The 20,386-nt window shown below is 46.5% G+C and overlaps 1 protein-coding gene across 2 annotated transcripts in view; it reads left to right on the forward strand.

Moving 5' to 3' along the window:
- Positions 1–20,386, forward strand: part of LOC1277594 (uncharacterized) — a 69,062-nt gene that overhangs the window by 31,532 nt on the left and 17,144 nt on the right. For both annotated transcript variants that reach the window (XM_061658122.1, XM_061658123.1), the window contains exon 3: positions 8,260–8,399. The gene's annotated coding sequence lies outside the window, so the exon portion shown is untranslated. The remainder of the gene's footprint in view (positions 1–8,259; positions 8,400–20,386) is intronic.

Genomic DNA, 20,386 nt, shown 5'->3' on the forward strand with positions numbered 1-20,386 from the left:
GGAACGTGTATGTTCACTTTGCTTAATAAGCGAGGTGCGTCAATTTCTCCTTTTATCAGTTTGGCCATAAAGATTGTTTTAGCCTTTTCACGCCGCTTCTCTAATGATTCTTCACCTAACAATAAGCATCTTGTCCTATAAGGTAGCGTGTCACCATTTGGCCATCTGAGCTTTTTAATCGCGAAACGAGTCATTTTCCTTTGTACACTTTCAATGCGTTTGATCCAGCGGTCGGTATGAGGACACCACACAATTGATCCATATTCTAGAATCGACCTGACTAGACTGTTAAACAATGTTTTGATACACAAAGGATCATTGAACTCTTTCGTCATTTTCCGTACTAAACCTAGGGTCCTATTGGCTCTGCTAACAACGTCTTCTATGTGTTTTGTAAAAGTTAATTTATGATCTAGTAAGATACCAAGATCGCGAATTGTATCTACACGGTTAATCGTTTGTCCATCTATGTCATAATTATAATAAATAGGTTGCCGGGCACGAGTAAACGAGATAATAGCACACTTATCGATACAAAGGACAAGAAAATTACGATTACACCAGTCGGAAAACATTTTAATCACGCGTTGCAGTTCGTTATGGTCGGAGTGCGTGTTAACTGGACGAAATATTTTTACATCATCTGCATACATTAAGTAACTGCCGTCAGGTAAAACAAAAGAGACATCATTTACATATATTAAAAACAATAAAGGGCCAAGGTTGCTACCCTGAGGAACCCCAGATGTGCTTGTAAAGATATCTGAACTAGCTTTCCCAAACTTTACGTAGTAAGTCCTATTGATCAGATATGATCGAAGCCATGACAATAAGTGTGCTTGAAAGCCTAGCCTGTCGAGTTTTGCTATCAGTATATCAATGGATACACTGTCGAAGGCAGCTTTTAGATCAGTATAAATGCAGTCTATTTGAATCCCTTTGCTGATATTACTCGTACATTCCGAGACAAATTCAATTAGATTTGTGGATGTCGAGCGATTTGGCATAAAGCCATGCTGCGCAATTGCCATATAGTTTTTTAAAGGTCCTATCAATGCATTGTGGACAATTATTTCAATCAGTTTTGCACATGCTGAAAGAGAGGTGACTCCTCTGTAATTACTTGCCTCATTTTTATCACCTTTCTTGAATATAGGGATTAACGAAGATGTTTTCCACAAACTAGGAACAGTGTGTTGGTCAAAGGACAGACGACATAGATGTACTAGATGCGAGACGAGATTATTACAACGTTTTAGTACCACAGATGGAATACCATCAGGGCCTGGACAAAATGACAGTTTTAGTTTACATAATGCAGCTGACATAGATTCTTCGTCAACATTGATGGTATGAACATCGACAACATTGTGGGGAGTATTTTTTAAAGCTTCATTGATTTGAGTTGCATTGAATGTTTGAGTATCATAAACGTCGTGAAAGCGAGATGCAAATATTTTTGCTATGTCGTGTTCACAACTGGCTATTTCACCTTTATATTTGATGTTCTTTGGTAGTAGATTTTTAGCTTTCCTACTCTTGGCATACGCCCAAAATCTCTTTGGTTTTCTTCGCATATATCTTTGCACACGGTATATATGATTTTTGTACAGGGATCGGTTGAAAGAGCGATAAATACGACTTAATCTTATTGCCCTATCATGATTGACACAGGTTTTATGGCGGTAGTATGTTCGAAAAGCTGCTTTTTTCTTCCTTTTTACATATTGAAGAGTTTTAGTAGACCATGGAGGGTGACGTTGTTGTGTACGTTTAGGGACGCATCTATTGAATATAGCATTCAAATTTTCGGTGAATAAATCAACAGCATCATCAATACATATATCTGCGTGGTATAGCCTATCCCAGTTTGCACTGCAAATCATTTCATTAATAAGGTTTAGATCGGCGCGACTAAAATCAAGCTCTTCCGAGTAATTTTGCTCTTGCGACAATTCTAGCACTAACTGCGTTTGCATGTGTATCACTAAAGGAGGATGATACGCATCGACTCCCACTAAACTCACAACCGGTTTGTCAACTTGAGCCATTTCTACTGTGTTGTCGTCTACTAGCACAAGATCAAGAATATTATCTGTTGAGTTGACAATCCGATTAATTTGGTGCAGTCTGAACTGATCTATGATATCATAAAAGCTACCATTGTTATTATTTCTAGGCTTCTGATTGAAATCTCCCAACAAAATAAATTTATCGTCCTGCTTTAACTTTTCACAAATTGTTTCAATAGAGGTAAATAAGTCTCTCAATGTATCTTCCGATCTACTCAGATAAGGTGGTAAATATAGTGTGCCAATGTAGAGAACCCCCTTAGCTAGATGAATTTCAATCCATGTCATCTCGAGTGAACCGATCGGTACCGAACATTCACACGAGTTCAGATCGGACGAAACAGCTACCAACACTCCTCCACCGCGGCTTCGGGAACTGTTCAATACACTTCTATCAGTACGGTAAACACAGTATTCGTTCGCAAATATCATTTCCGATGGGACAGTATCATCAAGCCATGTTTCAGTAAAGGCAATCACGTCGTATTGTTTATCAGACACGGCCAACCGTAGTTCATCTACTTTTGTTTTCAAGCCTCTAACGTTTTGATAATAAACATCAAGAGGACATTTAGTGCTATCTTGGCGGGTCAGTGGTAAAGACAAATGTGTTATTGGATCGTTACCCGGTCGCATATCGAGTTGATCGGTGCTGTATGCGATGAGGCCACTGTGTCTGTTTGTGCTACTGTTTGTTGTTGGGTTTGATCGTGCATTTCTGTTGATCGCTGATATGGTTGATGAGACTTCCCCGTGGGACGCCAAAAATACTGCGGACATCATTCAACATCAAATATGTACAACATCATTCAACTTTAGTACAAGGAAAATTCCACATGCCTTCACACGAACAGACAGAATTTCTCTGACTACCCTTGGCTAGCCTCTGCGGTATGTCAAACCATTTTATCGACCATCCGCCATGTTCCTAGTGCAAACGTTACACTTCACCGAGACAATCGAAAGTGACAGAGCTTTGTGCCTCGTAAACCAACCGCGCGCCATACAATCTTGCAACTGCGTACGATTTAGAGGCTATCAAATGGACGACTTCAAACGACACGAAGCGTACCCAACAATGTTTCATCGATTGATGATGTCCACGGCAAGACGTATCGACGCTGCCATCCCCATCATGGGCTGCCACGGGGTTGGACGTAAACATGTCGTTTCTTTCTGGGTTAATTCCACCAGTGTGCACAGATCAAGTTTCACCTTTTTTCCGAGGGCGACACGTATGTGAGCGCTCCGGCCAAAACGAAGGCGCCACCGGTAGTAACTTTCGTCTGAAGTCCAAGTGATAGACGTCGGTAACACAAGAAGGCTCTCGCTCTCTCTCTCTCTCTCTCTGGCTCTCTCGCTCTCGCTCTGTCTCTATTCTTGGAGAGGGCTTTTTCGGAAGCAGAAAAAAGTGGATTATTCCTTAATTGGAGCAGGCATTGGTTGGTGACCTACTGTTGCTGGTTTTGCCGATTTTGTTGGTGGGTTGCGTGGCAGTTTCAGCGCTTCTATGGGTCGCCCTTTTCGAGAGTAGCATAAGGTCGGCCAGCGTAGGATGTTGAGAGTTTTGCTGCACAGACGATTCTATTCTGTCCCTTGTGGCTTGAACGTGACTGCATCCGTGGGTGCATAGGGCATAATCAAACAAGTTTGCGATGACGTGATGGCTGGCAGGCTTGATAGCTGACAGAGAGGTGATGTCAGAGGGTGGATATTTTAAGGAGTTTCATAACGTTCGCCGATATAATGACTTCCAAGATCACTCCATTACTTTACGAAGATGAATGAATTCTTCTTTCCATCCTCAAAGAGGACACCTCCAACAGACCGCGCAGAGGTACACATTCAATATTGACTTATTTGAATAACTGCTCGCAAAGTATATTGACAAGCCCTCTCTTTTGTCACGATTTGTATTTGAAATTGCAATAGAGAGGGGAAGAGAAAGAAAATACTAATATACTGCCGACCAATCATTAAGCCCATAAATATACATTCCGCGATGCACGATGCTGCCATCTTCGCAAGAATCGCACATTGTTGCAATAACACAAATCATCGCCCCTCGACGATCTTCCCACAATCATTACTGTCCGCCAGTGGTGCTTCGCACCTTCCTTCCTTTTGCAGCAACAGCAGCAGCACTGCGTTTAATCACACCTTTCACCCAACCCGATCATTATCGTCTTGTTGTGCGTAAAGTTTTCACTTTCCGGAATCTGCCACACCACTCCCGGCCCCCCGATTGCGAACTGCCCATCTCCATTTCTCCCCCAACCCAACGGTTGTGTTCCGCAAATCAAAGCGCGGTCGGTGACGGAATTGGTTGATCGCCCAAATATCAGTCGCCCGAATGCCGCCACCCATTTTTCATAACCCATAAATTACCGGTACATAATTTCATCAAACTGAGCGCTCCTCACGGTGGGTGGGAGTGGGAAGGGAGGGGAGTTATTTATTCGTCATTTTGTACAGCCAGGCTGTAGAAGGTGAGCAGTAAGGAGGTGGTGCTTACATTCCAACGCGTTTTGCACGACGAAGCCAATCTCATGCAGGTTTATTGTTTTTTTTTCTGCTTCTCTTTTCCTTGCTTTTTGCGATTCCCTCCGGTCGCTGTTGTTAACCCGATGATGTATGATTTTCTTCGCAGCGGCGGGTTCGTTGTTTTTGCTGTCGCTGAAGTCATCACGGCACGGCGCTATATCGTCATTCAAGCGCGCGGTGTAGAGATGTCTCATTAGACCAGGCGACGGGGCAGCATGCCGCATGCATGCCGAAAACCTGAAAGGCCCTAATGTCGAAGGCATCAGCATCATCTTTGTCTCATCTTTATTCAGGGCAGGAGAGGAAAAACGCACACACGAGCAGCAACAACCACCGCGTTCCTTCATAGTTAATGAATATCCCAACAGTCTCTTGCGCGCTCGGCCTCTCTCTCTCTAGAGGCACAGTACGCAAACAGTGTCTATGTGTGTTTGCCTTCTTCCCTTTTTATTAGCTACCACCTGGAGGAGTGCGAAAGGGTCGAACCCCGGTGCATGCTGGCCGTGCTGTTTGCCTGTCGACGGCATTGATGAACACATTAGAAATGATTATGAAGTTATTCAAACGCGACCTGCACCGTGTGGACGTGTCGTGAATTGTGACGGGACGTCTGACGTCCGGCGGCACTTTGCAACTGGGTGGTGATGGGCCGTGGGTTTGTTTGTGCCGGCTTGAGTTGTTTTTCCCTTCGGCTATGTTTACTTCAATCCCAGGGAGTGTGTGTGTGTGTGTCTTCCATTGAAATATTGTGAAAATATTTTGCAAGCAATGCGACGATTAAGTGACCCAAGGATGGAGAGTTTGAGGATTGGAAGGAAAGGGAACAAGCTCAACGAAAGCATTGCCTTTTATGCCTCCCTGCTTGCCGTTTGCTCGCTGCCTGCTCGCCATGTCGACTTCCGATTGAAAAGCAATCACTCAAGGGAGAAAAGGTTCGAGACCACTTTCGCCTGAGCGGTTCGAGTCGCTGGCCGCTCCTCCTTAAGTGATATTACCGTGGGTTGCTACATATTTACATAATCTCTGCTAGCTCCAGAAGCATGATTGATCGAACCCGTGCCGTCGCACCGGAAGCAATATCTATTTGGTAGCCGCCCCGCGTGTTTGCCTTTGCGTGTTGCGTGAGCTTAAGATGAAGCTTGTTACGCTCTGCCCGCTGGAAAGGACCGGGAGGACCCGTTTAGCAATCAACGACACCGGACCACACCCGGTCATCGCGCTTATCGGAGAGCGGAATTATGATTTTCTTTACCCGTTCTGGTCACAACCACCTAGTAAGTGTAAGTTTGTTGCCGAGAGACCGGTCGCGGTAGAAGGCACCCGGCCCGGCCAGTCCACCAGAGCTTAGGGCGGCTTTTTATTCTTTGAAGACCACCGGCGATGCTTGAAGAGTGACGTTTCATTACCACTTCCGTGATCCAGCGCACCTGTTTATGCGCCCCGGCCATGGGCGTCGTTCTCGCCACTAACGTTACATTTGCACAAAATTGCAAATGAAGGCGAGCGAGCCGCCCCGATGCCGCCCTTTTAATCGTGCGGCAGGTCCGCCTCGAAACCGCGCCACTGCAGCTCGTGATGCTTTGCTGAAAACTTTGTTGTTCCCATTTGCTAATGTTTGTCGAACGTCGTCGGCGGCGGCATTGTTAAAAGCAGATGCCCATTACATACCTTCTTCGCTGCCCGCCTAGGCCGGTCACATTCTCTGTATCGGTTGCCGTACTGCGAAACTATGCTAAACGTGCACGATGTGCTGCGAGCGAACCATCTTCGCTGGAGCCACTTAAAAACAATAGAAACATCCCGGTGTTGGTGATGGTGAATGAACAACATAAAAAGCTCTCACCATTTTGCCTGCACCATTTAATTCACCAACAACACCCGTCGGTGGTTCGATTTCCGCCCAACGCCAAACACCGGTGGCCAATATTTATGCTTATGTTTGGAGCTGGGGCTGTTTGCACTGGCTTAAAGCAACTCTATTCGGAGGGAAATTTTACCTACGCCCCGTACGAAGTTTCAATTCCCATTGTTTGCTCACACGGAAGTACGCCAAAGTACGGGTCTGGGGGAATGTGTGAGCGAAGGTTCGTCGCTTGCCGATCGCACAAATCTTTCGTACCGATCGCGCTAGATTTTTGCTGCCAGTGGGATCGGTTCGCGTTTCGCGCTGCCGTCATCAATTTCGTTGAAGAAGACCCGGCGAAAGCGAGACAAGGGACGCCGATCGTCACCACTAAGTGGACCGATCATGGCTAATGAAGAGGTGATTCCGAACGATTCCTCCTCAACTGTAGCCGCTTTGCATCGCACGCTGGGAGACGGCCGTGATGGCAGATGGCGTCACAGCCATCTCCGTGTGCCAAATTGTGCTTCGCTGGTGTGCTTTTATTTTTAGGTCGGGATTTGTTGCTGATTGATGCTGAGCGCAGCTGGCCCACTGACGGTTAGAAAGTGAGCTTTGCTGTGTGAATTGTGTTGCGGTGTGTACTCCATTCCTAAAACGAGTGTGCCTTTTTTTGGGGTTCACTTCATAAAGCTATCGTTTAAATAGGCTCAAAACATTTACCTCTGCTCGCTCTGTGTTAATCAATCCGAAGCAAAGGTGAACGGTATTCGAGCACCTCTCGATGAGAAGGTGGCTTTTACATAACGTCCAGAATCGATTTTACTGCCCAACCAGCGCGGTCAGCAATCGCTTTAACCTTAACCGGCTATCAATTGCAGTTGTAAGCGATGCATTTTACGACCGATGCCAGCGCCGCGCGATAGGCAAATAAAGTTTCGCATCGAATCACATGCCGACAACTTATGGCAGTTGGATGGACCGCCTGTCGAGCTCCAAATTCCAACATGGGCTAATCTGCCGCCGCACACGAATTTCTGGGTCCTCGCGTATGCCCTACTGCCCCGTAGCCCCTGTGCGTTCCCATCGTTAATCATCCGATCCGAACGGCCGCGGCGGTGGTGAAGAACGTGGCCTCCGACCTGCTTAAGCGGCGTGTCGTCGTCGTTCCAAGCAGTAGCAGCAGCAGCTTACGCAACGAAACCGTTCAAACGAAAGTGAAACACTAACCGCGGTGGTCAAGCTCGATTTGATTACGCCGTTGGCGTGGAAAGGGGGGAGCAGCAGCTCAGGTTAGGAAACTGTGCACTCGCAGCCGCTGTAACGGATCTGCCAGCCGAACTGGTTCTGGCTTCCCTTTTACAGCGAGCGCTGCCTAAGCAAGCAATGTGTAGGGCGAAACGTAACGCGTAAGTTCCTCTGGAACACTGGCTCGTTGCCAACTTGAGCCACTAAACCGGGCGTCTAATGAAAAGCGAATTCGTCTAGGTTGGCTGGTGACAGTGGTGGCACGCAAAACAACATACACACTCACTGCGACCTGCAAAAGCCCTCGTTCGTGGCGATGTTTCGTGTAAGTGCAGCGCGTGCAAGAAAAACCGGGGCCACATGATTGCGCATAATGGGTAGTTTGTTTATCTGCGCGCGAGGTTGCTGCGGCGTGTCGCGTGCACTGTTGGCGGGACCCGTGGTTGCAGCATCAGCATCGGTGGTTCATCTTCTCCAGCCTCCATCAACTTGTCACCGGCAAATTGTTGTACTAATTTAGTGTGCGTTTTTTTTCTTCTTTTCTCGCTTTAGGACACTGCAGTGATTGCATCACCGAACGCCGAACCAGGGACCGGTGACACCCAGCCGGAGCAGTCCGCGGTGAAGGCAAACAGCACCGCGCAGCGCATGTATGGAGCGACGCTTTTCGTGCGGATCCGGATAGTATGAATGTAAGTGGTAGTGTTATGGAGCAATATTTTATTATTTTCTTCTAGCAGCGACTTCTAAGCGACTAACCTCAGAGAAGTCATCCATCTAAATCCTAAAATGCATTACCAGAAACTCATGCAACGTCGTGCAGTTCACGTGCATCGCCTAAAATGGCCCCGTCAGCTTTGAAGTGACACCGCACGAGCATGACGGCTTAAACCACCCACCTACCCCATTACCCAGCGGGAATAGCACGGCTGTCTGCCCGACAGGATAATTGAAATGTTTAGTAACAACAGAGATAGCGCTTTAATGGAAGGTGGCCGCACACCGACGCCTACGCCTTTGGCTTTGGCAAAAACGGCACCCTTCTCTGGCGGTCTACCTTACGGTTGAAGTTGCAGGTAGCTGCAAGCAACATACAAACGGGTCAAAGGCTCAAAATCCTTCCTTAGACAGCTCCGTTTCCTTGTTTTATAGTGTCTGCCGGTGGCCGAAGTTCGTCTTGGGCTCGTCGTGGTGCGATAATCGGATCCTCGGGGGTCCATGTCTAGGGTCTACCAGTGCGAACGGGAAATAAATTGTCCATTAGGAAGTTACTTATCGGAATTGGAGGTACATTATCGAGGCGGGCGGGCGTACATTTTTCTTCCCTTTCAGATCACGTTCCCGTCTGCGACGTGCCGGACGATGTGTTAGAATTCCTCGAAGCGATAATGTACCCTCGAAACGAATATCCCTCAAAAGATATCCCTTGAGTTCTTGGGCGGTGTATTGGAATGTAACACGAACGCACACTGATTGATCTTTTACTGTCTCAATTGTGTTCTATGCATTTTCCACTCGTTGGAAACGGTTTTAAATACCACCGGGCGAAATATCTTGTCCGTAGCGAACATAACATCTGAGGCACGTTTTGTGGTGACGGCGAGGGGTGGTAAGTTTTCCGAAACACAAGGCGATTAATATTCATGCGAACAAACATAAGACCCGCCAGCGGGCTTGTTTACAACACCACCGCAACCCCGACAATGCCGCACGATGTTTAACATACATTCCTCGATCATGCTCGCACACCACCACCCTCGCTAACTCCCAAAAGCACCCCACACTGGCACTGGCAAACACACACACACACACAAAAGAGTGTATGTTTGTCTATTTAAGTTTGTCCCGTTTCGAAACACGCTGCACCGGACCAGAAAGGGGGTGGTTGAATGCTTGCGTCACCTTCCCCCGCGCTACGTACTGTCAGATGGTACGGTGCAGACATGCACTCGGCTTTACGGTTGGAATTTAATCGCATTTTTTCGAATGACAATATCTCAGCCCTAGCGCTGTGGTGAACTGTCTGTTTCCTTTCCTGTCAGCCGATGGGAAGAGGGCCTACAGAGGTACAGACTTTTCGGGCCCCGGCGTTCATTCTATGGCCTTTATGTTCTGATCTCATCAGGTGTCCGACCAGCCTGAACCGGTCTGCCTTGTGAAGGTGAACATTCGATGTCGATTAATAAAGGAACCAAGAATGCAATGCGCGGTCTGCAGTGTGCTGTTGCTACACGTGTGCGGTTCGAGCCACAAAAAATCAATCAATTTACCGTTCAGCGAAGAGAGCATTAGAACGTGTTGAAAGAGTTCAACTGTTCGGTATTTGAAAAAATGAATCAAAAGTGAATTGATAATTAACAAAAAATCAATAAAAAAATAAATGATTATTACCTTTTACCTTTTATACCGTTAAAAGGGGTACGCATGAAGCATTTCCCTCATTTCAATCCTTCACTATGGTTATTAAATTGTGTGAGAATCATTCCCTGTTTGTTCTGTTCTCGCTGTGCAAGAAATTGATCGTAAAGATTTGCTGCCTTTTTTACTACATGGATCAATAAAAGAATACTACCACTTCAATAGTAAAACAAAAACCTCCCAAAACAACAATGGAACACTATCATAACCGTGCACGTTTATCGCTTCTTAATGCATTATGCTTTGCATAATTATCAAACACCACCTTCTTCCACTTTCTTTCTCCACCATCTACACGTGCGCAAGACATGACAAGACAAGTGTCTTCCCGGGACGCGTGCACCAACCGCGTGCCTGCTGCTTTGGTTGGAAATTAATTTGGCATTTAATTTTTCATGAGCTCATGAATGATTCAACCTCCGATGGGGTAGTACGCACTCCCACCGCACCGGGGGTTTGCGCTTTTGCGTGAGTTTAATTTCTTTTTGCGCCTAAACGCTCATCGTTGAAAAGGCAGGCTGATAGGGTGTGAGGGTGGTGATCGTCACCTCATTTTTTTAGGTTCTTTTTAAGGGTGGAGTTTACATCCCAAACATCGCCCAATTAGGTTACGAAAGGCAATGATCATTTACGTTATTTTCTCTTAGTCTTGTAGTACAGCTTGAAGTAACGCACAAAACGATGTCACATTCGGGTGATCGTTCAACACGCACTCTGTCTGTCAACGGTGTCTTCATGTTTTTTTTCGCAGTTTTCATTTTGGCTACGTACCGTCATGCGACACTGCCCAACTGACCAAGTTTCCCACCGTTTACGTGCTCGGGCGAGTGTAACGCCCGGTGTAAAGGGGCACCGGAACGCCAAGGCAGTACCAGCGGCAAAAGAGAGAAAAAATCGGGGCCCACCAAAAAAGACAGTAAGGCCATGGTGATGATTAAAAATGAAAAAAAAAAATGATGGTGCACACGATGTGTGCGCATAAATCGTTTACTGCCTTGCGCTCATTGCGGCGACGCGGTCAGGTTCACAGAGCCGCCGCTGTACATGCTTCCAGTAAAGCACACGCAAGTTAAAGGTCACCTGGGGGGACAATATATTTTGCAACCAGCCTAGGGTCCCCTTGTGATGAGCTGTGAGCTGGACTGTGATAAACATCTAACGTTGTTCTGTTTTTTTTTTTTTTTTCTGGAGCAGATTGATTTGTTGCAACGCTGTACTTGTGGTGCAATTTATTCTTGTGAAATATTGACTACCTTCTGTGGGAAAGTTCGACCCAAAAGAAATAAACATATTCAACGGCTCCATACGACACTGTAGCGGGACTCATATTTGTGCTTCCAGCGACCAACGAAACCCGTAAAAACAAAAAACCGGATGCTTTTAATGTGATGTTCCGAACATGATCCTACCTTTGCTGGGGAGAACTCGGAAGAGGATCCTCTCGCCGGTGCAACAACAGATGACAACCGTGGCTCAAGCAACAGAAAGGCAAACAACAACAAAAAAAACACACACACAAAAGTGAAATCAAAACAGATCCAATTTGAGGCGCACAAATGAAAAAAAATGGCCAAGTGGTGCAATTTTCTGCTTGTAAAAAATATGATTCAACATCCTTTTCCTTGAAGTTCCCATGCTTTTGGAGAGATTGGACATTGAGACAGGGCTGTATTTTTTTTATTGAAATCCTCATATAAGGATGCTTCCACGAGATTTTCTTGCCTGCTGACTTCAGTGGGGAAGCCAGATTGCTCTTTTTTTTTTTGCTGTGTGTTCTGCACAGTGAAGCTGCCACCATTCACATATCGCACCATCTGGACCGGATGGAGGGTAGCCTTTCGGGGATGTAAACCATGGCGACGGCCACTTTTGCGTCGACCCGTTTCGCAAACCGACGGAAGCGAAATAAGATGTGGATAATTAATAAAAGAAGCCAAAAGGCCCAAAACGGTTGCTGGCCCGTTTTTGTGCTTCTTCTTTTTTGCTATTTAAACGGTTATGGATCGCTTATGGATCTACTGCGCAAAGGGTGGTGTTTGCACCGTTTTCTTATGATTGAAATTGCATGCTCGGTTGGGCGGTGCTGCTGTTCCAGTTTTGCAGTACTCACCCAAACAAAACCATCCCATCGCGGGTTTTTTTTAATTTTTTGTAGGACGGATTCTTCTCGCAAGAGAAACCCGCTCCCGCAAGCAAATAAAATAATAGACACTGGTTGGTGCAAACACAACCAAAACACACACGAAAAAAACCTCTCGGAGGAAGTTTGCAAAACCGTTCCCTAAAAGCTCATAACGCACCCGAGAGAGAGGGTAAACACCCGGTCTGTAGTGAAGAAAAAAAAAGACAGCAAAGACCCAAAAGTGCTTTGTTCCGCAAAACGAGAGTGAAATACAAGGGTGAGAAAACGGAAGCACTAATGGAGCACGTTAAGAGGGAGAGCACAACGTAAAGTCTGAAGAAAGGCTTTGGATTAAACCAACCGTGCAGAATTGGATCGTGCTTTTGTTGGTGAGTGCGATCAGTTTCCATCTTCAAAAGGGTTAGGGTAATTAGATCTCGTCTGGTAGGATAAGAAACGAGCCACAGTGGACAGAATGGTTTAAGAAGTGGACCGAATGCGTCACGAACAGGATGACACATGTTGCTACACGATCTGTTGAGTGAGTCAGGTGCTTGGTTTCTTTGTTGGAGTTGCAAAATAGCTTTGACGTCAAATTACCAATAGCTGAAATTTGTTCTTGTTCAGCGTCGGACTTGAGCTCGACTCATATCTTCATTTATTTTTTGCTTTTTGAGGGTTTTTTATCTTAAAATTGCCGACGAGGCTCCAATGTATGGAGTTTGCTCATGTTGGAAGTTCTTCAATATTGATTTCAAACAAATTCCGACCGCTTTTGGATGAAGTTGATTGAATAAAATTAATCAATTCTTGCAGGGAATCCGAAATAGGTCATTGATTGTTAATTCTTCCATTTTCAAATTCTATTGTAAGCACCCCGGTGTTGCCCAATTTTACATTCTATTACAACCCTCTGTGCCCTTGAGCACACCTAGGCCTGACTACACCCAGACCTAGCCTTAAAAGAGGTCTGGTCTTCGCTATTGATGGCCACAAAAGCATCACAAACATCCATTACCTTTGGGCACCAGTGTAATGACAAAGCTAATATTGCGTTTCTCTCTCTCTCCCTGAGCCACCAGTTTCAGCGCGCGTTTTGCATGCGGTTCTCTCCCTGAGCCTTCCTTTTCGAGGCTATGAGCTACTTCGGCACCGAGTACCACCGAACCCCATGCATCCCAGCTTGCGGTCTGTCCGGCGAGGATGTTCCCCTAGAATGGGGTCGTTTTGGTACCAACTGAAACCTTCCTTTTCCCCCCTGTGGGGACAAGTAATTGGATAGCAATTTGCCTCCATTTTCTAGCACAAGCATTGAGGAACAAGAAAAATTACAAAAAAAGAAGATCTTAAAACTTCCTCCTTTCCAAGACTGGTGCTGGTGAGAGTGATGTGATTACTTTTCTAATCTTTCAGTCTCATCTTCAATTTTCTCGTTCGGCTTCATCGTACACACCATTTGAAGGGTGCATTGGAAGGCTTTTGTGTTGCTTCTCTTTGCTTCTTTGATTTCTTCAAAAAATGATCGCCCGCGTATTGAACAAAACCGTTTAATGGCTGCTTACGGCGATCATGAGCAGAACAGCCGAGCTCTTCCAAATTTCGTCGTGAAAGGCACGCATCCAACCAACCCAACCTTACTCGGGGCCAACAAATATGTAAACTATTACAACGCCGCCACCGCCGCCGCACTTATGATTGATGCATTTATGCTTCGGGTGAGGCTGCTGCTGCTGCCGTGCATGGAAATTCCACTGCCCATCGCCAGACGCAATAATTACCCCGGTACAAATCATGCGGAGATAAATCGTTTACTGTGGCCACTGTAGTGTGTGTGGATGTGTTTGAGAGTGCGTGGAGGGAAAGGTCAGCTACAATTATGGTGTGCGTGGTGGGACGAAGATGCCACAACCAGCCCCTACAAAACTGTCCCGAAACGAGGCGCGCATATGGTGTGAGCGGACTCGGATGCTTCACGTGGCATTTCGTCAGCTTCTGCAGTTACTAAATCTGTTTTACTGCCTCCGATGCCTTCAGGTGCTCGATGGTCGATGGCCTTAATCGTACTTGGGCAGTCAATCCACGCCGAGTGGACATCGCGTTCAGCGGGGCTGCAGATAATCCTACAGTTTACAGGTTGAAGGTACCCTCGAGATGATACTTTGTTGTGTGGGCAATCTTTATTTGTGGGTTGCTTAGGGTAAGGTTTATCGGTATTTAGAAGCTCATAAACGCTAGCTAGACTAAACCACAGTTAAAAGACGCATTTTATTGAAGAATATGGCAGGTTTATGGGTTCATTTGAATAACTCTATCAGCGTCAATGTCAAAGCAAAAATAAAATACTTCAACATCTCTAATCCACTCTCAAGGATAATCTATTACACAATCAATGTAAAACAACAATGTTTTGTGCAAAATGTAGCCTCTCGTTACGACACCCCGGACACAGTGCCAAAACAATTGAAACAGGCGTTCCTTTTCCCCCTCCGCCTTAATTGTTTTTTAATTCACTGCAACGCATGACGGAACACCGAACATCGCTCATTTTGATGAAAGGAAAAACGAGTGAACATAATACATTCATTAAACGCTTCACAATTTTCACGGGAAGTTTATCATTGACCGTAACGACACCGGCACGCCGTCGCGAAGACGCACCTTTACTTTCATCGTTTTCTCCCGCTTGTTGTCTAATTCAATTTATGGGTGTTAATTGCGATGCTATTTTCCATCCTTGCACCAACCGTTTTCGGTCGGTTGCGTATCAAGTGGGATCAAACACCAGCAACGCAGCGGAGATCATTATCAGACAGACGCGTTTAGTGACGCTTTTCAGCCCTCTTTTCTTCCTTCACATGGATCTATTCTCAACGGTGGCCTGTGAATAACTACGTCAAAGCCGACCTAGAAGCTCGATTGGAATGTTCCACCATCAAGGGGGCATCGGGTAGCGCACGGCTTACGAAAACGTGCATCCCACGATTCGCTGCAAGCAAGATGCAACACAGCCTAACGCTTGAGCCTGTTTGATGAGGACCAATTTTCAAATTACCAAACCGCACGCGCACCTTCCTAATTCCCCGCTCATCCCAACATCAGATGCTGCCCTTCAGATGCTGAGATGTGAGAACGGATCGCTAAGATTCATCGTTGAGCTGCTTCACCGGAGGCGGCCGAACACCGGTAGCAGTAACGACCTGGCGAAGCTGTGCTTTGCCGAAAGAATTCAACAGAAACCCACGGCTGGACGGCACTGGAAGGCATTTTGCTAAAACAATTATTGGCGCCCGCATCCAATCACGTTTTGGGCTCTTCTTTTACGCGCTTCAAACACCTCGACGACGATGAAACATTGTCTACGACAGGTTCCTATGTGATGGTTCTCACCGTATAAGGAAATTCACTGCTACAATGTTCTCTCGATCGTGTTGTAATATTAGAGCTTACCGCTTCTTCTCGCTGAAAGACTGTTAAGGAAATTAACAGCTTTTATGTCCAAGAAGAATGAGCTTCCCAAAAACTGCTGGAACCGTTTTGTTCCCCAGCCTTTCCTAATAGCTTCATAATTGAAATATCAATTTGGAAGTAACCACCGACAGTTTCGCTCAAACCAACTGCTTAACTTGACTTGGCTTTTTTCAGTTTTCCCATCAACTGCTTGAATTGGTTGAAAAAAAAAATGGTCCTAAAGAACCCATCTGCGTACAATTTTGCTTGATAATGCGGGGACAACCAAATTGTTTGGCAATTTATGGTTGCTTAATCGAGACAGCAGGCTCCCGTTCTGCTCGATCGCTTATTCGCCAATTATCACTCCCAAACTGCCTGGTCACTATCGCTCTCTCTCCCTCCATGGTCTCCTCCCAGACAGCAAGGGCCACCATCTGCATTGAGCTTCTTATTTCGGAGCGCGGCTGATTAGCGCGGCCACAGTTCATCTGGCAGACGGCAGTCGCCTCCCGTGCGATAAGCAAAAAGGCAATTAGACTCCGCGAATTATTGCAAACGATCGGCGGACAATTCTACTGTATTGCTACTGAATTGCTTGGCGACGAATGCCGCATCGCCGCAGACATCTTCGAACTTTCCCCCAAGTGGAAGTCAATTAACTTTACCACCATTAACCCTTCTTGCGATTACTGGACTGGCCTTATCAGTGCTTGGCAAAGATCTGCCACTGAAGCTCCAAATGGAGATCGCTTTACCGAATGGCGACACGATCAAGCTGAAGCGATCGTAAAATTGCAATGTTCATTACCGGCTGCTAATGGTCGACTAGAGAACGGGGAGCGAGTGAGCGGACTCATGTACGATGCCGGCCAGAGGCCCATAAACACAAGCCGATGCCAATGAAGAAAATCTAGCTTTCCAAGCGTGTTCAAACGCCAACGAGATCCGATCGGTCGTTTCAATTTCCAATATGCCTCCCTCCCGTGGAGCCAATGGAGCGTACAGATCTCGCCCAGAAATCCTTGGAATGTCTGGGAGGCGTGTGCTTTTTTTTCTTTTTTTCTACTGTCCATTTAATAAACTCCCCGTGGAGACTGCTGCTGCTGCTCGGTTGGCCATCTGGACCCCTGTCCGTTGGCAGCTGGGGCAACCCCGGGGGCAAGGTGATTTCCAAAATCTGCAAACCAGCAATCGGTTCAGTGAACTTCTGGCACAGACGGTTGCACAACTTTGTGTGGCGTGCGCAACTTTGGCACGATAACTTCTCGTCGTTTCACGTCGCTTTGCATCTCTTGTCGTTGGTCAGTTTCTGTTTGCAGTGAAGTTGCTGCACAAAAGCGATTCAATCGCATAATGCCTGCCAATCTAAGCTATGATTGGGAGCGTTGGACCAACCTCTACCCACGGAGTTGCTGGGGGAACTGCTAGGCTGTATTGCAACTTTGAAAATGGAACAGCATGTATTGGAACTGTCTGGAGCGTTTTTTTTACTTTTGTACCCTAATGTGTCTATCAGTGTTGTCAAACTGTTTTGTACTGCACCATACTTTTCTTCCCAAAGCCGTTGACTTCGCTGACTTCTCCTACATATAAACGTCCACGTACTTCAAACGATTAAAATGTTCCCTTCATCGTACGGAGTGTGTGGAGCTGCTGCTGCTGCTGCAGGGCTGATTGTAAATAATATCGCTTTCCACCCAGGCATTAGGCGGTGAAAGGCATTTACTTGAGGGACTTGCATCTATCTGCACCTCGCCACGGACCCAAGCAGGCGAAGGGACCTTATCCCGCAAAAGGTGTTCCGTATCCCACGTGTCGGTGTCAAGTAAAGTTTACTTGTTTTCTCTTTCACCTTCTATCGGCCCGGGCTTGAACTGTACGGTAACTGGTAAAACGTGTTAAAATGTACTGCCAGCGTGCATTGTCCTTTCCGGATATGTTAAAAAGGCGGTCCATTGCTCCTGCTTCACTAAGGCCCTCCTCCATTATGCAATCTGTCCGTTATCCAACGGTAAGTCATCGAAGGAGAGAAAGAAAAAAGAACTTATCACACAGAGCGTCCAGCTCGGAACCGTGTGTCAATCATCTGTTGGGCCGTTTTTTGTTAGAAAATATCCAGCGGAATGTACCAACAACTCTCCTAACAAATAGTGCATACAAATTGAAGCGTGTTTTTACTTTGAAAGATGGTTTATGTTCGTCAAAAAGACAACAAAACCCACGTGTTAGTTTTTATTGTTTTCATCTCATCCGCTGCAGCAAAACTTTAAACATTCTCCACTATCGCTTCGCTGCCGGGCAATCGTTTCACTTTTAACGCAACTGACCGTTTGGAATGTGCCGAAAAGTACACAAAGTCAGTCCGCACAAGCCCCCCGTAGGCTAAGGGTAAGCAAGTGAAAGATAAACCACGGCGTTGGGGAGAGGTTAGAGGCTAGAGAAAGCCATTGATGGTAACCTCACGGAAAAAATGCCATCCAAAACAGTCCCTGTGATACGAGGGAGAGAGAGAAGGTGCACCACCTCTGTGGCCTCATAGGTCTCAGACACGAGTTTATCACTGCGCTGGTCGGAAAATGAAAGCTAACATTGCACGGGTCAACATTTTTCCTTGTTGATTTATCGTTCGTTTCGCTGCCGTTTTGCCAGTATTGCGGTAAAGGCACGTTTCGGGCGGAAATGATTTAGCACGGGCTAATTAATTAATTGCTTAATAAGGCAACAGCCATTCCTTGCCACTTCACGGACCGTAAGCGTTGGTTTGATTTTGCAACAAACCCGTTAAACTGGAACGGTTAGATATTCAAGCAATTTTGCAATTTCACTGCTAATTGAATGGGTTGGTGTTTGTAGGATGGTGGATAAATATTTTGAAGTTCTTTACACCTTGAAAGCCTATTTTCCCTATTACACCCGCAGACTATCGATCTTGATTCACTTAACCAGATCCTAAATTATTACCCTTCTTAATGCCCTTCTTTCCCTTCAAGCTCATCTTCAATTAGCCCACAACAACGATCGCGGCACGATTTATGGCGCTAGCGATATCGCCCCTAATGTGCAAACGCTTTTACTTTGCTAATAAGCAAAAACCGCTCAGCCCCTTTTTATCGCCCGAATGCATCTCGAATGCGCTTAAGCACGGGCGCTTCCTCCGCGACAGCTAAAAAAGGGGGCTTGCAGCGAGCTGTAAAGCGGATTACCTCGCCGAGAACCTCAGAACGATCGATCGATTACCATCCATCAATGCCCGCCCTACGCAATGGCACGCGTGTGGACCGGGCTGGCGCTCGCGGGCCGCCTTAGTCAAATCTGTTCAAAGCAAAGTGCATCTTCCACCAACGCGATCCAGGCTTTCCGGTTTCGTCACTCAGCCTCACGGCAAGAATAGGCTTCAGATCACGCTCTAACGTGCCTAAACAAGTTTGCTGGCTTGAAAGAAAACGCTTACTGCGCGCCCAAGAAGTGTTTCGAACAACCGTACGAGCCGTTAAGATCGCTTCTGATGTTTCGTGCTGCGTAATCCGAGTCATTTCCGGTGGTTTTCTAACGTTCGAAGCCACCTCGTACGGTGCTTGTTGATTCCTCCCAAAAAGCGCCTGCGTTGAAGATATTCGATGCTGTCTTCCTCTGCTAAATGAGGCTCAACGACTATCAAATAAATTTTTATGGCACGAACGAAACATCCTGTGTGTGTGTTGCGAAAAACTTGTTCTGGCGCGTGTTAAACATTTGCCTCGCCCGGCGCTCCGTTGACAGGCTCACTCGATCATCCTCAGCCTTTTTGCGGCTTGTCAACCGGTGCAGCGCGGTCAACTACCGCGCCTCGCGATGAAGCCTTAATCCGTTTATTTTGGTGTCTCAGGTGTCGGACAATCCTCTTCGAACACAACACTCTCCGGACGGTGAAAGAACCCCACGGCCAAACCCTTTGCGCTTAATGCTGCTTTTAGCGCGCCGAGCCGAGCGGTGGTACAAGTGTCTACAGTATCTCCACGTCCCCGTGTTTCCGTCCTTACGATCGATCCTGCCGATAGTTGGTGTAGCGATTATTTATGGGTACTATTTCAGCGGTTGATTAATAAACCGCATTACTTTATGGGTGTCTTTCCTTGGTGCAGCGTACATTTTTTGTTCTGCTTAACACTCTCATCCAGCTTTCGGTCACGGTCGATGGTGAATCATGCAAAAACAAAAGCAAATGTACACCCGCCATGTCCACGTTGCGGTGGATTCTTCATTAAAATTCTCGCACCAGATCCCGGACGGCAGATAAACTGGCTGTTCTTTTGCGGCATTTCCCCCAAGGGGCCGCGCGTTTTGCGCGTGGGCGACAGTGTGAAAGGACATTGCCACCACGGTGCAATAAATCTCGGCACCGTGCGGCAAACAAACCCATTAGACCCCGAATACCTTCCCTTTGGAGCGTGGTGAAGGTCCAGGATGATCAGAATAATTGAAGCCACAGTTCGACGCCTGTCAGCAGCGAGAGATCGATGTGGTCAAGGCGTCCAGGCACCGTCAGACGATCGCTCATCTTCCCGTACACTGGTTAGCCAGATTGTTGGGTATGATATAAAACCGAAACGTTTTAATTGGCACGTACGGGAAGTGCTTTTCGGGTTGTTTTATGCTTTATCTTGATCGTGTTGGTGTAAGTTCAGAAAAAAGACTTTAAAACACGAGTCA

Source organism: Anopheles gambiae, chromosome 3, assembly GCF_943734735.2.
Source record: "Anopheles gambiae chromosome 3, idAnoGambNW_F1_1, whole genome shotgun sequence".
In the NCBI taxonomy this organism is placed as follows: Eukaryota; Metazoa; Arthropoda; class Insecta; order Diptera; family Culicidae; genus Anopheles; species Anopheles gambiae.